The 12,778-nt window shown below is 41.6% G+C and overlaps 1 protein-coding gene across 28 annotated transcripts in view; it reads right to left on the bottom strand.

Annotated features, from left to right (window-relative positions):
• Window positions 1–11,314, bottom strand: part of LOC115930071 (heterogeneous nuclear ribonucleoproteins C1/C2) — a 59,623-nt gene extending 48,309 nt beyond the window's left edge. For 2 of the 28 annotated variants that reach the window (XM_063698276.1, XM_063698283.1), the window contains exons 1-3: window positions 10,485–10,633; window positions 4,807–5,015; window positions 4,498–4,523 (exon numbers count right to left, since the gene is read on the bottom strand). The gene's annotated coding sequence lies outside the window, so the exon portion shown is untranslated. Of the gene's footprint in view, window positions 1–3,781; window positions 4,524–4,806; window positions 5,016–9,808; window positions 9,855–10,484 lie in introns of those variants that run through there. The other 26 variants (XM_055362430.2, XM_055362438.2, XM_055362423.1 and 23 more) reach the window with 24 other exon arrangements.
• Between the last annotated feature and the right edge of the window lie 1,464 nt (window positions 11,315–12,778).

Below are 12,778 nucleotides of genomic sequence, written 5' to 3'. Positions count from 1 at the left end.
ATTTTGGTTCCCTTGCCATCTTCTCATCCACGCTGTTCTTTTCCTTCATCAATCCTTACTGTGAAAAGTGCTATTTCCTTTGTTTCTTCCCTCAATGATCTATAATATCTAAGAGGGCAGGGGACATGTTTTGTTCATCCCTATATGCCCAAACCTAATAATGATTTTCAAAATGAGTACTCAGATACTTAATAAAACATCTTATACTTGAATGTTCCTTGAACACCTCCAAGATGTTTAAAATATTCTTTTTCCCACCCTCAAACTATAATCTGCTCCCTTCATTCATTCCCCAATATCTATCCCTATCCTAGAAGCTAGAAACCAGCAATCACGCCAAATCTGTGTTCTTGTCCACCTTACCACATCCGTCCTGAGATGCTCCTAATTTTAACTCCTAATCTCTGATCTCATTAGCATTACCTTTGTCCAAGCCAGGTCGTTATTCTTCCTTGGATTCTAATATCTCCCTTATTAATCTCCTACTTCCAATCTCATTTCCTCTACACCATTTCCATACTGTTATTAGAAAGACATTCCTAAAAATTAAAATCTTCCAGGAGTTTTTGAGACCAGCCTGGGAAACAAAATGAGACCTCTCTCCACCAAAAAAAAAAAAAACAATAAAAAATAGTCAGGTGTTGTGGTGCATGTCTGTAATCCCAGCTATACAGGAGGCTGAGGCCAGAGGATAGCTTGAACCCAGGGGGTCAAGGCTGCAGTGAGCCTTGTTAATGTCACTGCAGTCCAGCCTGGGTGACAGAACAAGACCCTGTCTCAAAAAATAAAAATAAAACGAAAATCTGATGTCACTTTCCAGTTTAGAATATTTCTAAAATGGCTCAACATTGGTTTCTGGATAAAATATAAATTCCTTGGCATGTATGGCAATCAAACTTTTATTCTCTGGCCTTAAGATTCATTTCAGTACACTACCTCTCTTAAAAGGATCCCGTCGGCCAGGCACAGTGGCTCACGCCAGTAATTCCAACACTTTGGGAGGCTGAGGTGAGCTGATCACAAGGTCAGGAGTTCAAGACCAGCCTCGCCAAGATGAAACCCCGTCTCTACTAAAAATATAAAAATTAGCCAGATAGCCGGGCGCAGTGGCTCATGCCTGTAATCCCAGCACTTTGGGAGGCCAAGGCAGGTGGATCACGAGGTCAGGAGATCCAGACCATCCTGGCTAACAAGGTGAAACCCCATCTCTACTAAAAATACAAAAAATTAGCCGGGTGTGGTGGTGGGCGCCTGTAGTCCCTGCTACTCAGGAGGCTGAAGCAGGAGAATGGCGTGAACCCGGGAGGCAGAGCTTGCAGTGAGCCGAGATCGTGCCACTGCACTCCAGCCTGGGCAACAGAGCAAGACTCCATCTCAAAAAAAAAAAAAAAAAAATTAGCCGGGCATAGTGGCAGGTGCCTGTAATCCCAGGTACTCGGGAGGCTGAGACAGAGAACTGCTTGAAACCAGGAGGCAGAGGTTGTGGTGAGCCAAGATCACACCACTGCACTCCAGTCTAGGTGACAGAGCGAGACTCCGTCTTATTTAAAAAAAAAAAAAAAAAAAAAAAAATCCCTTTATGTGATTAAGGTAGAACGGATAAATTTATAAATTTAAAGTTATAAATAAAAATAATAAAAAAAGGATTCCCTGACCTCTCAGGGTTAGTTAGGTAACCATTTCTGCATGCTTTCTTTTTTTAAAAACAGATGGGGTCTCGCTGGGTGCGGTAGCTCACACCTGTGATCCCAAAACTTCAGGAGGCTGAGGCGGGTGGATCACCTGAGGTCAGGAACTTGAGACCATCCTGGCCAACATGGCATCTCTACTGAACCCTGTCTCTACTAAAAATACAAAAATTTAAGGCCAGGTGCGGTGGCTCATGCCTGTAATTCCAGCACTTTGGGAGGCCGAGGCGGGCAGACCATGAGATCAGGAGTTTCAGACCAGCCTGGCCAACATGGTGAAACCTCGTCACTACTAAAAATACAGAAATTAGCCGTGCATGGTGGTCCGTGCCTGTCGTCTCAGCTACTCGAGAGGCTGAGGCAGGAGAATCGCTTGAACCCGGGAGGTGGAGGTTGCAGTGAGCCAAGATGGCACCACTGCACTCCAGCCTGGGAAACAGAGCGAGACTGTCTCAAAAAAAAAAAAAAAAAAAAAAAAGATGGGGTCTCATTATGTTGCCCAGCCTGGAGTGCAGTGGATAATCACATCACACACTACAGTCTCTCAAATCCTGGGCCAAGGGACCCTCCTACCTCAGCCTTCCAATTAGTTGTGACTACAGGCTTACAGGCAGGTACCAACGCCCCCAGCTTATTTTGGCATGCTTCTATAGGATATGTGTTTACCTCTCATCATATATGGACATTATTTCATTCATGTGTCTCCCTCACTAAGCTGCAAAGCCCTTAAACATAATAAACTACTTTTTATATCCCCAAACAGAACATGTCCCATAAAAATAATAAATTTGTTCAATTAACAAGGAATAAATCATACTGAACCTACAGTGAACAGCTTCCATACACTGACAGCAGCAAAGAAGAAAAAATAGCTCTCATACAATAGAGAGCATCAATAAAACTTGCACCTATTTAAAAAATAAAGATTCCCATTCTTTTTCTAGATAACTTCCAGGAATCTTTTGCTTTTTCTCCCATTCTGTTTTGAGTGTACCTTCGGTGTTCACTTTAACTAGATTTCACTTTTCATCCGAGTATGGTATAAGGGGGCAAGTTTGTGATTTACCCTAGTACAACAGTACCGAATATGCCTTCAAAAAATTATTCCAGGTTAGGTGCAGTGGCTCATGCCTGTAATGTCAACACTTTGGGGTGTCAAGGCAGGAGGATCGCTTGAGCCCAGGAGTTCAAGACCAGCCTAGACAACATAGCGAGACCCTGTCTCTACAAAAAATAGAAATATTTTAAAATAAAATCTAATTATCTCCCAGCTTGAAACCTATCAGAGCAACTCTAAAATGGTTATCAAAACATTTTGCTGCAGTGAGTAAAATACTACAGGTTGCTAAACTTCTCTTTGGCTATCCACATCTTTACTAATCTCTACACCATTCCTGTGAATAACACAGAATACATTCCTTCTTACCATAGAACACATTAGAGTTCCTAATCTAGCATTAGAACTCTATGAATTCACATTAGAATTCCCAAAATCTAGCTGGGTCTTGAGTCACCACTGTAAAAGGGTTAGCCTTAGACGGTTCCTGATTTGGATGTAGAGGTTAAACAGATTTCCCTGCTTTGTGAGGTCAAAAAGCCTATCTTTTTTCAAATTTTTAAAAACCCTCCAGTGAGACAGCATTTTAATATTATGTTGTATCTCCTATGGTTTGACTCTTGTGAAATATTAATGAGATAAAAACAGTCTAAATAGAATATAATCCAAAAATGTCACAAACCCAAGGAATATGTTAAATGACAGAAAATGTTTACTAATTTGTAATAATCTAAAAAAAGGACTCCCCAATATATTGTCTTGTTGCTAATCATTAAAACAAGCCACTTTCATTTTAAACTTCAGCTGCTCTTTCCAAGTATCCAAAATGTTCTCATCAGCCCAAGTTAATTAGCAACTCATATTATTCCATTAGTTTACAAATAACTGAGGTGGTCCCCCTTGGGAAACACCTCAAGATGCACACACAAAAGGCTTAATCCAAACACTTCCAGATGCTATGACCTATACACATCAGCTAAACTGTTAAACGGGTTTATTTCCTAGTCTTTGTAATGAATCCAAGTGGACCTCACACCTCTTACCATCACCCAGGAAGGGTGTGCATCTGTTCCGAAGGCCCCCCTGGCTCCAGGTCATCCTGGCTGCTGCTGCTCCAGGCTGGGCATCCATGTTGCTGCAGCTTGTGGTTTGTGAGGGGTAGTGTACAGGAAAAGCAGGATGGGATTTCAAGGGAAACAGGAGGAAGATGGCTTTCAGGGAAAATGCCATCACGATCATAAGTGTTAAGTAGTACCACACACATTTTATTGCAGCACAGTTTAAAAATTTAACAAATGAAAGATTAAAAATAAAAAAACAAAAATAAAAAAAATTAAAAATACAGACGTCCAGAGATGCTCTAAAACAGTTAAGTTAAAGATCAGGAAAAATAAGGTCATAGACTTAACAGCCAGTAAAATTCTTTTCAGTGTGGGGAAGGGGATGAGGGCAAGGGTGGGGTTGGGAGAGAAAAGGTTTATGTGATCAAACCACTTAAAAATACTAATGCCTTCGCTTTCTCTCCCAAGATGCAAAACTCCAAAGTCAATCAGGAGGCCGGAGAAATTCTTAGAAACATTCAGAAAAACTCGATTTTAATCCGGTTAAAAATCATCAGTGTCATTATCATCATCATCATCACCATCATAAGTATTAATATAATAATAATAAGTAATAGTAACTAGTAACAACAATAAAAAGGAAATCAGCGGAAAGTCAGGAAAAATGTTAAAAAAAAATGGAATAACTTACTGTAGCTGAAGATCAAAAAAATCTCACTGTAAAAAAACAAAAATAAAAATAGCCCAGATTAGAAAAACGGGAGGTGCAAAAATGTCAAGTCAGTAAAGTTCATTTCTTTTCTCTTTCCAAAAGCAGTTTCCACAAAAACCGCAAGGATAAAGTTTTCAGTAGCAGACAAGCAAAGCCCTTTCCACATCATCAATCAATCTTAAAAATACACGAGGAAGTAGAGAGGTCAGTTTATGAGAGGCTAAAAGGCTCCTCCTCCTCTAACCCAACTGCTGCAGAAAAAATAGAAATAGAAATTTTAAAAATTACATGTTAAATCCAGGTCCCGGTTTTGGAAACAATTAAAAAAAAAACACCTGTACATTTGCCGTAGTGCACACCAGTTGCATCATTATGTTTAAAATGTCTTTATAAAATCAGTTTTGGAATGGAATGTGTGTGTTCTGGAAGGGTGGGGAAGGGAGGTTAAAAATCAAAGCTGAGCTCCAGTGAGTAGGGATGGGGTTCGCCTTGCTGCCCTGTGAAAGGAGAAGGGACAGATTGAGTCAGAGTTCCTCAGAAATGTTGTGCCCTAAACCCCCAAGACAGAAACATCTGTCTACTGCAGCTAACACATTTTGGTAAAGCATTAACATTCCACTGGGATGGGATAGCCTCCATAGAATCACCTCTACCAGTGACTGTCTTCACAATTCTTCAACATCAATAGATGATTAAAATTAACTAAATTCATGTCAATATGCCCTTGAGGGTCTCAAAAAGAGTATATCCAAAATGTTCATCTTGATAATGAGCAGTTTGGGCAAAGAAAATACAGAAAAACCGGGCCAACAAATAGAGATGAAATAGTGAGCAAATGTCAAATATTGAGATTATAAAACATAAGTAGATTCATGGGTTTTAAACTTAAAGTCCGTGGAGTTTTTGCTATGAGTAATAGACTGAAGGTGAATGGCCTACCATGAAGATCTATACTAGAGATGACTCATCTATTCTCAAAACCAGTGAGTAATCAAACCACAAGACCTAATAGGTTCTACTGTTAGGGGAAAAGATGTTTTAAATAAGGAGCACATTATTCCACTCACTGACAAAACGAAAATACAGATGGAATAAAAAAAGACTATTATGGCTACTGAATATTTAAGGTCATAAAATAGGTGAAAAAAATTAAGGTCCTTATGTTAATACTTTTGTTTCTGTAGTCCACTATTTACTATGTAGCGTGTAAAGCTAATTTCAAGTTATGGATTCTAAAAATCTGGTACATAACACCACACTAAAATAATTTCCATGACAAACTGGTTGTTTCATCGGCTAAAATAGGAACTGCAATTAGACTGTAGTTCCTTGTGCAAACAATGAACTAGCTGCACTCACTGTTCAATTTAGCCATGAGGTCTTATTCTCCTTTGTAAATTTGAGGAAATTAAAATATTTTAAGGCCAAGTGTGGTGGCTCACACCTGTAATCCCAACACTTTGGGAGGCCGGGGTAGAGCATGGCTTGAGCTCAGTAGTTTGAGACCAGCCTGGGAAACATGACGAGACTTTATTAAAAACAAAAAACATTAACAGGGTGTGGTAGCCTGAAATCCCAGCTACTTAGCAGTCTGAGGAGCGAGGATCACTTGAGCCCAGGAGTTCGAGGCTGCAGTGAGCTCTGATCACGCCACTGCACTTCAGCCAGGCCAGAGAGAGACCCTGTCTCAAAAAAAAAAGTTTTTAATTGAGCTTTTAGAAGTGTTCCTTGAGCCAACTATACATGAATGACTACAGCAGCAACAAGTACCATAAATTTTTAAAAAGAACAGTGTAGGAATGACAGTTAATTTTTACATTTGATGTGTGAAAACTGTATGAATGTACAAATTGCGGAAAAAGTTTGTGAACTGTAAGAAATATACATCTGAATGTTCTTTTCCTGTTTATGAAATACAGTTATGGTGAAACATTTCATTTTCTTATTTGGAGCCACAGCCCAAACCTGGTAATCAATTTTCAAGATACATAACTTTATAGCTCAACCACAACCAAATCCTTTGTACAGGTGCCCCAAGACATAAGCTTAAAAATAAAGAAAAATGTGAAAAGAAACCAATTCTATCTTTCAATATCAAAAAGCTCAGTATCTCCCAAGATGTTATTTACGTTAAACTGAAGAGCTACCACTCATAAAAAGACCAACTTTAGCACTATTTTCAATCAAGAATATTCCTTGAGGCCAGGTGGCGTGGCTCACACCTGTAATCCCAGCACTCTGGGAGGCTTGGGGCGGGTGGATCACCTGAGCTCAGGAGTTCAAGGCCAGCCTGGCAACATGGCGAAACCCTGTCTCTACCAAAAATACAAAAAATTAGCAGCACTACTCAGCAGGCTGAGGGCACCCCTTGAGCCCGGGAGGCAGAGGTTGCAGTGAGCTGAGATGACACTACTGCACTCTAATCTGGGTGACAGTGTGAGGCTCTCAAAGAAAAAAAGTATCCTTACCTAAAGCTCAAAGATAGTTTTAGAGAAAAAGTATCTCTAGTTATTCTTTGTCAAAACCTGCCTGAGGTTTGGATCCCTTCTTCTAAAGGGGTACCTCTCAGAATCAGTGATGCATGAGCATCATCACCTGGAACTTACTAGAAGTGCAAACTCTCAGGGCCCACCCCAGACTTACTTAATTAGAAACCCTGGTGGTAGAGATCATAGCAATCTGTTTTAACTAGCCCTATTGATTCTGGTGTTGGCTAACGTTTGAGAACCACTGTGAAGATTTTAAATTGGGAATCTCTCTATTCCCCAGTTTAGAATCAATTATTATTATTTTTTTGAGATGGGGTCTCACTCTGTCGCCCAGGCTGGAGTGCAGTGGTGCGATGGCTCACTGCAACCTCCACCTCCCAGGTTCAAGCAATTCTCCTGCCTCAGCCTCCCGAGTAGCTGGGACTACAGGCGAGCGCCAGCACGCCAAGCTAATTTTATTTTCAGTAGAGATGGGGGTTTCACCATGTTGGCCACGCTGGTCTCGAACTCCTGACCTCGTGATCCACCTGCCTCAGCCTCCCAAAGTGCTGGGATTACAGGCATGAGCAGCCACACCCAGCCTTAGAATCAATTCTTTAAACAAAATGGCTGACCTTCCAGTGTACTGTGACAGAATCAAGTTAGAGCACCAAATAATGTTTTCCTGATACAATATAAATAAACCCAAAAACACATAACCTATGATAGTAAATGTACCAAAGAAACCTTTTTTCCTTTTATGTTAATAAACTCAAAATTTCCAATATCGAGAATACCTGTAGTTATGCTACACCTCAAAGTTCTGGTTCTCACCAATCCTCTAGTAAATCTAGTATGCACAAAACCAAAACCTCCCCATTTCCAATGAGAATACGTGAATATGCATATTAAGAGCAAATAATGCTCCCCAGAGACAACTACTAATAAAGTACTTGAAGACTGAAATAATGTGGTTAAGAATAGTAATAATAACTACCAATTTAGAAAACCGGGGCCGGGTGCGGTGGCTCACGCCTGTAATACCAGCACCTTGGGAGGCCAAGGCAGGAGGACTACCTGAGCTCAGGAGTTCGAGACCAGCCTGGCCAACATGGTGAAACCCCGTCTCTACTAAAAGTATAAAAATTAGCCCGGTGCGGTGGCACACGCCTGTAATCCCAGCTACTCGGGAAGCCGAGGCAGGAGAATCGCTTGAACCCGGGAGGCGGAGGTTGCAGTGAACCGACATTGTACCACTACATGCACTCCAGCCTAGGGCAACAAGAGTGAGACTCCGTTTCAAAAAAAAACAAAACAAAACTGCTTTTAATAAAACTCAATCTGTACAGTTTTTAGTCTTCTGGCAACAAAAAATTTGAATTAGAAACTAAAAATTAAAATAGGTTTAAAAAAAAAGTCTAAGTCCCCTTATTTGCCTAAGGAGGATTAAAATCTATTTCTCCTAACTCCTAGGCAAACTTACTCCCCAGCCAACACCTCACATTCAACACTTAAATATTAAGATTTAATAATTTGCCCCTTAGTCTTTAAAATTAGAGCAACTAGCTATTTTGGAGTTTATTCTTTGCTTGTTTCGCACAGCCATTCCATCCAAAACAAGGTCGAATGCCATGTCAAATCCTCTAGAGATTTAATTACAAACGTAAGCTGTTTAAATTCTCTACAGAAGGAACATCAACCACCAAGTATTCCCGAGAGTGTCACTGGCATGAAGGGGGGAAAAAAAGGTCAGAAAACCTGCAACCTGGCCATCCTTCTTCAACTTTTCCCCCTAGCCAATATGAAAATGTTACTAAACGCCTATGTAGTTGAGAACACACCTAGAATTGCGATATAAATACCGTGGCAAACAGTTTCGGATATTAACTCAAAGAATTTTTGGTGCGCTGATATACATACTGACCGGAAGGAACCCATTTTCTAACACCTCAAAGAAAAGTGCCCGTCAATCAATTTCAACTACTATTAACAGTTCTTAAATACTAATTCCTGACATTTCTCTTTGCCAACATTTTTACTTCATATGATTTCCCAATTTACTTTTACCCTCACCTCATTTCTAACAGTTCAGCACAATGATAAACTTTAGTTTTAAGTTCCTGTAATAATATAAATGTTTAAGCCTTAAGAAAGGGGTCGCGATGTTTTTGACCCTTATTTTACTTCCTATCAAATAGATTGCCTTACAGATGAATTTCTTACCCTGCAGAATTGGTTTAAACTGTGCTTAACAGCTTTAGTTTTTGTGAGATTAACAGATTGTGAAAAATAAACTTAGCCAAATCTCATGTCAGGATTAAAAAAAGCGATGTCCCAGATAAGTCAATGTGACACTAAAGATCTATATAATTTTTTTTAACTTTTAAGTTTTTTATCAAATTTCAGCACCCAGCAAATAATAGGCCCTGTTAATATTTGCTTAATATAACGTAGCTGTGAATTTTTGCCCAAGTTTAGGCGGACGGGAAAATTAACGCCAGAATATCCCGAAAGTCAAATTTTGTCATCTTACACTTAGGAAGTTACGTTAAAAAATTCTCAAGTCTCGTAGTATTTTTCTTAAGCGCAATTTGGGAATTTCCAGTTACCTCGTGGTTTCCGTCATCAGGTTCTTGGCAAAGATTGCAATATAGTAGTTTTAGAACTATATTAACTAGGTATTCCATTAACTAGGTAAAAACCACTCGACTGACCTCGTGGTCAAATTCCTTACTACTAGTGCTGCTACTGACTTAATATGACCCTAGCAACCAACACTTTTCTGCCTCAGTTTCTGTCTGAGAAAGAGAGTTAATACCTACCTCAAGCCAAGTTCCACTAACTTATATATTTCAAGTGTTTTGTAACCTGCAGATGAAAAGTCAGCTGTAAATATTAATATAGTTATATCACAATATTTCCTTTTACAAATGTAAGTGAAAATAACTACTTCGAGCTCCATCATTTGCTCATAGAGAGGAATAAAATAAAAAGTTATCAGTAAAATGCTAAATCTTTTGTTAAACGTTTCTCGTAGGCCACGCGGCACGATCCAGGATTTAAAGGCTCGCGATACATCTACTTGGTAACCTTCCCCCCTTCCCCTCCCCCACTTTTTACATGTAAGAAGAACGGAGGTAATAGAAGGCATCGGCGCTACGTTAACTTCGACTATATTAATGAGCATCGCGATCTTCATTTTCATGATCCCGTAGTCCTCGAGGTCGTAGAAAATGAAAGGAAAGCAGCCGTTAACACAGGAAGAGCGAAAAAAGGACATTTTCCCTGGCGATCGTGGCCTAGAGGACACCAGGTTAAACCTACGCAGAGGCTGAGGCCTGTAAAACTGCCCCCGGCTTCAACCTAATCCCCCAAAACAAGCAGAATAAATGAGGGCCCGATTAGTTAGGGGGAAGGATTCCCTCATCTTCTCTCCCACACCCCCTCTCGCTTTCCGAAAAACCCAGCGCCTTCCCTGCGTCCGCCCTCTCCACTTACCAAGAAGGGGAGGGAGAAGAGATTCGATTCTGAGTCTCCTACTCCCGGGTTCTGCGTAGAGAAGCCGACTGCTGCTGGGGGTCGGCAACGCGGCCACAACCGCTCAGTCTTCGTCTCTTCACAAAATGGCCCCCGAGTCTCCTCTGCCGCCGAGGCGAAGGCCTAGTCCCCGCCCCATTCCTGAGACTCTTCCTATTGGCTGTGCGTTTTTTCGCTCCCGCTCCTAATTAGACAGTTCAACCGCTCCTCACAATAATATCCAATCACAATTAGCAGTGGGTTAGACTAAGCAGGCGAATTTCCACATGCGTGAGAGAAACTAGTTTATAACTGGTTAGTTTTCCTGTCACTTATTGCCTGGAGAATGCTTATTGGCTACTGCACGGGACGGCCCTCTGGGTGGAAACTCGCCTTTGTATCGCGCACCGTCTCACATCCGGGTATCTGGGAGGCCTGATTGGCGGCCGCGGCGTCCTATCGCTGCCCTTTAGAGTGCCTAGTAGAAGGTCCGCCCAGACCTCGGATTTCCGGCTGCGCGGGGGCGGGGAAAGGGTTGAGGGGCGTTGTTAGGTGACGGGCGCAAAGGACCTGCCCTAGCCGCGGGCCTAGGGAAAAAAAAGCGCGAAATGAAGCCTCCGTTGTGCAATGTGAATAAAGAAAGGACTTTTCTTAAAATGAGGAGGGAGCAGCAGTGACTAGGCCTTGTTAAAGTGTGTAGAAAACTAACCATCCCTGCAGTTTTTCCAACCCCAGACCCTTTCTCAGTTCCAGATTCGAATGTCAGCTATCTCGCAGACATCTGCTTCTCAGCCTATTAAACCCTTCTTCAGACAACACATGTTGCATCCAAACCAACTGGCTTCCTTATTCCTCTCCAATATAAAAAGGAAGTGCAGAATCGTGGCCTCTGGCCCCAGGGCATCCCACTAATATCTTAAGTGCCAGCAAAATTGGCCCATCCCTCCAAATCTGGTCCCTTAATTTCCCTCCTCTTGAAATGGCTTGTCTCCTACCTACCCCCGTCACCTGCCAGTCCCTCTGGTTACATTATAGGAACTGCGCACGCAGTGGGGTAGCATCAGCTCTACTAAGGGAGCGGTTTCTTTTTTCTTTTCTTTTTCTTTTTTTTTTTTTTTTTTTTTTTGAGGCAGAGTCACTGTCGCCCAGGCTGGAGTGCAGTGGCGCGATCTTGGCTCACTGCAACCTCCGCCTCCCGGGTTCAAGCGATTTTCCTGCCTCAGCCTCCCGAGTAGCTGGAACTACAGGTGCGCGCCACCATGTCCAGCTAATTTTTGTATTTTTAGTACAGATGGGGTTTCGCCATGTTGGCCAGACTGTTCAGGTGATCCGCCCGCCTCTGCCTCCCAAAGTGATAGGATTATAGGCGTGAGCCACCACGCCAGACCACTTTAAACTATTTTAAAAAGCAAAGACGAAAAATATGGGAGAAAGTATTCACTAAAGTGTTAGTAGTGGTTCTCTCCTGGTGGGAAAATTACATGTGTTTTTTTTTTTAACTTTTTTTTTTTTCAAAGGGAGTCTCGCTTTGTCACCAGCCTGGAGTGTAGTGGCGCCATCTTGGCTCACTGCAACCTCCGCCTCCTAGGTTCAAGCGATTCTCCTGCCTCAGCCTCCCAAGTAGCTGGAACTACAGGTGCGTGCCACCACGCCCAGCTAATTTTTGTATTTTTAGTAGAGACGGGGTTTCACCATGTTGATCAGGATGGTCTCCATCTCTTGACCTCGTGATCCGCCCACCTCAGCCTCCCTAAGTGCTGGGATTACAGGCGTGACCCACCGCGCCCGGCCTTAAAATCTTATTGTACTTTTCTATATTTTCCAAATCATCTACTTTGAGCAAGTAATCAGAGGGAGAATATCCTACGAGTGCTTAAAGCCTCGACTCAATTGCCACATTGCAATTTATTTAAAATTATCTCGTAGCACCGTGGGTAGTTTTACACTCCTCTCCCTTCCTGGATGGTAAGATTTTTTGATGGCAGAGTTTAATTCTTACTCTTCAATATATTTTCCTTGTTTACTACCTATTAATAAATTAATAAAATATTAACCATTAACTTTTATTTATCAGGGGAAATTTTTATTTTTCCAGGACAAGCAGATAGACTGTCCTTTTTTTCTCTTTCTTTTGAGATGAGGTCTTGTTCTGTTGCCCAGGCTGTAGTACATTGGCATGATCCCGGATGATTACAGCTTCAACCACCCAGTCTCAAGCAATCCTCCCACCTCAGCCTCTGGAGTAGCTGAGACCACAGGTGTGCACCACCACGCTG

This window comes from Gorilla gorilla, chromosome 15, assembly GCF_029281585.2.
Source record: "Gorilla gorilla gorilla isolate KB3781 chromosome 15, NHGRI_mGorGor1-v2.1_pri, whole genome shotgun sequence".
NCBI classification, from domain to species: Eukaryota; Metazoa; Chordata; class Mammalia; order Primates; family Hominidae; genus Gorilla; species Gorilla gorilla.
The sequence above is the reverse complement of the archived record's forward strand: the minus strand, read 5'-3'. Positions and strand labels throughout refer to the sequence as shown.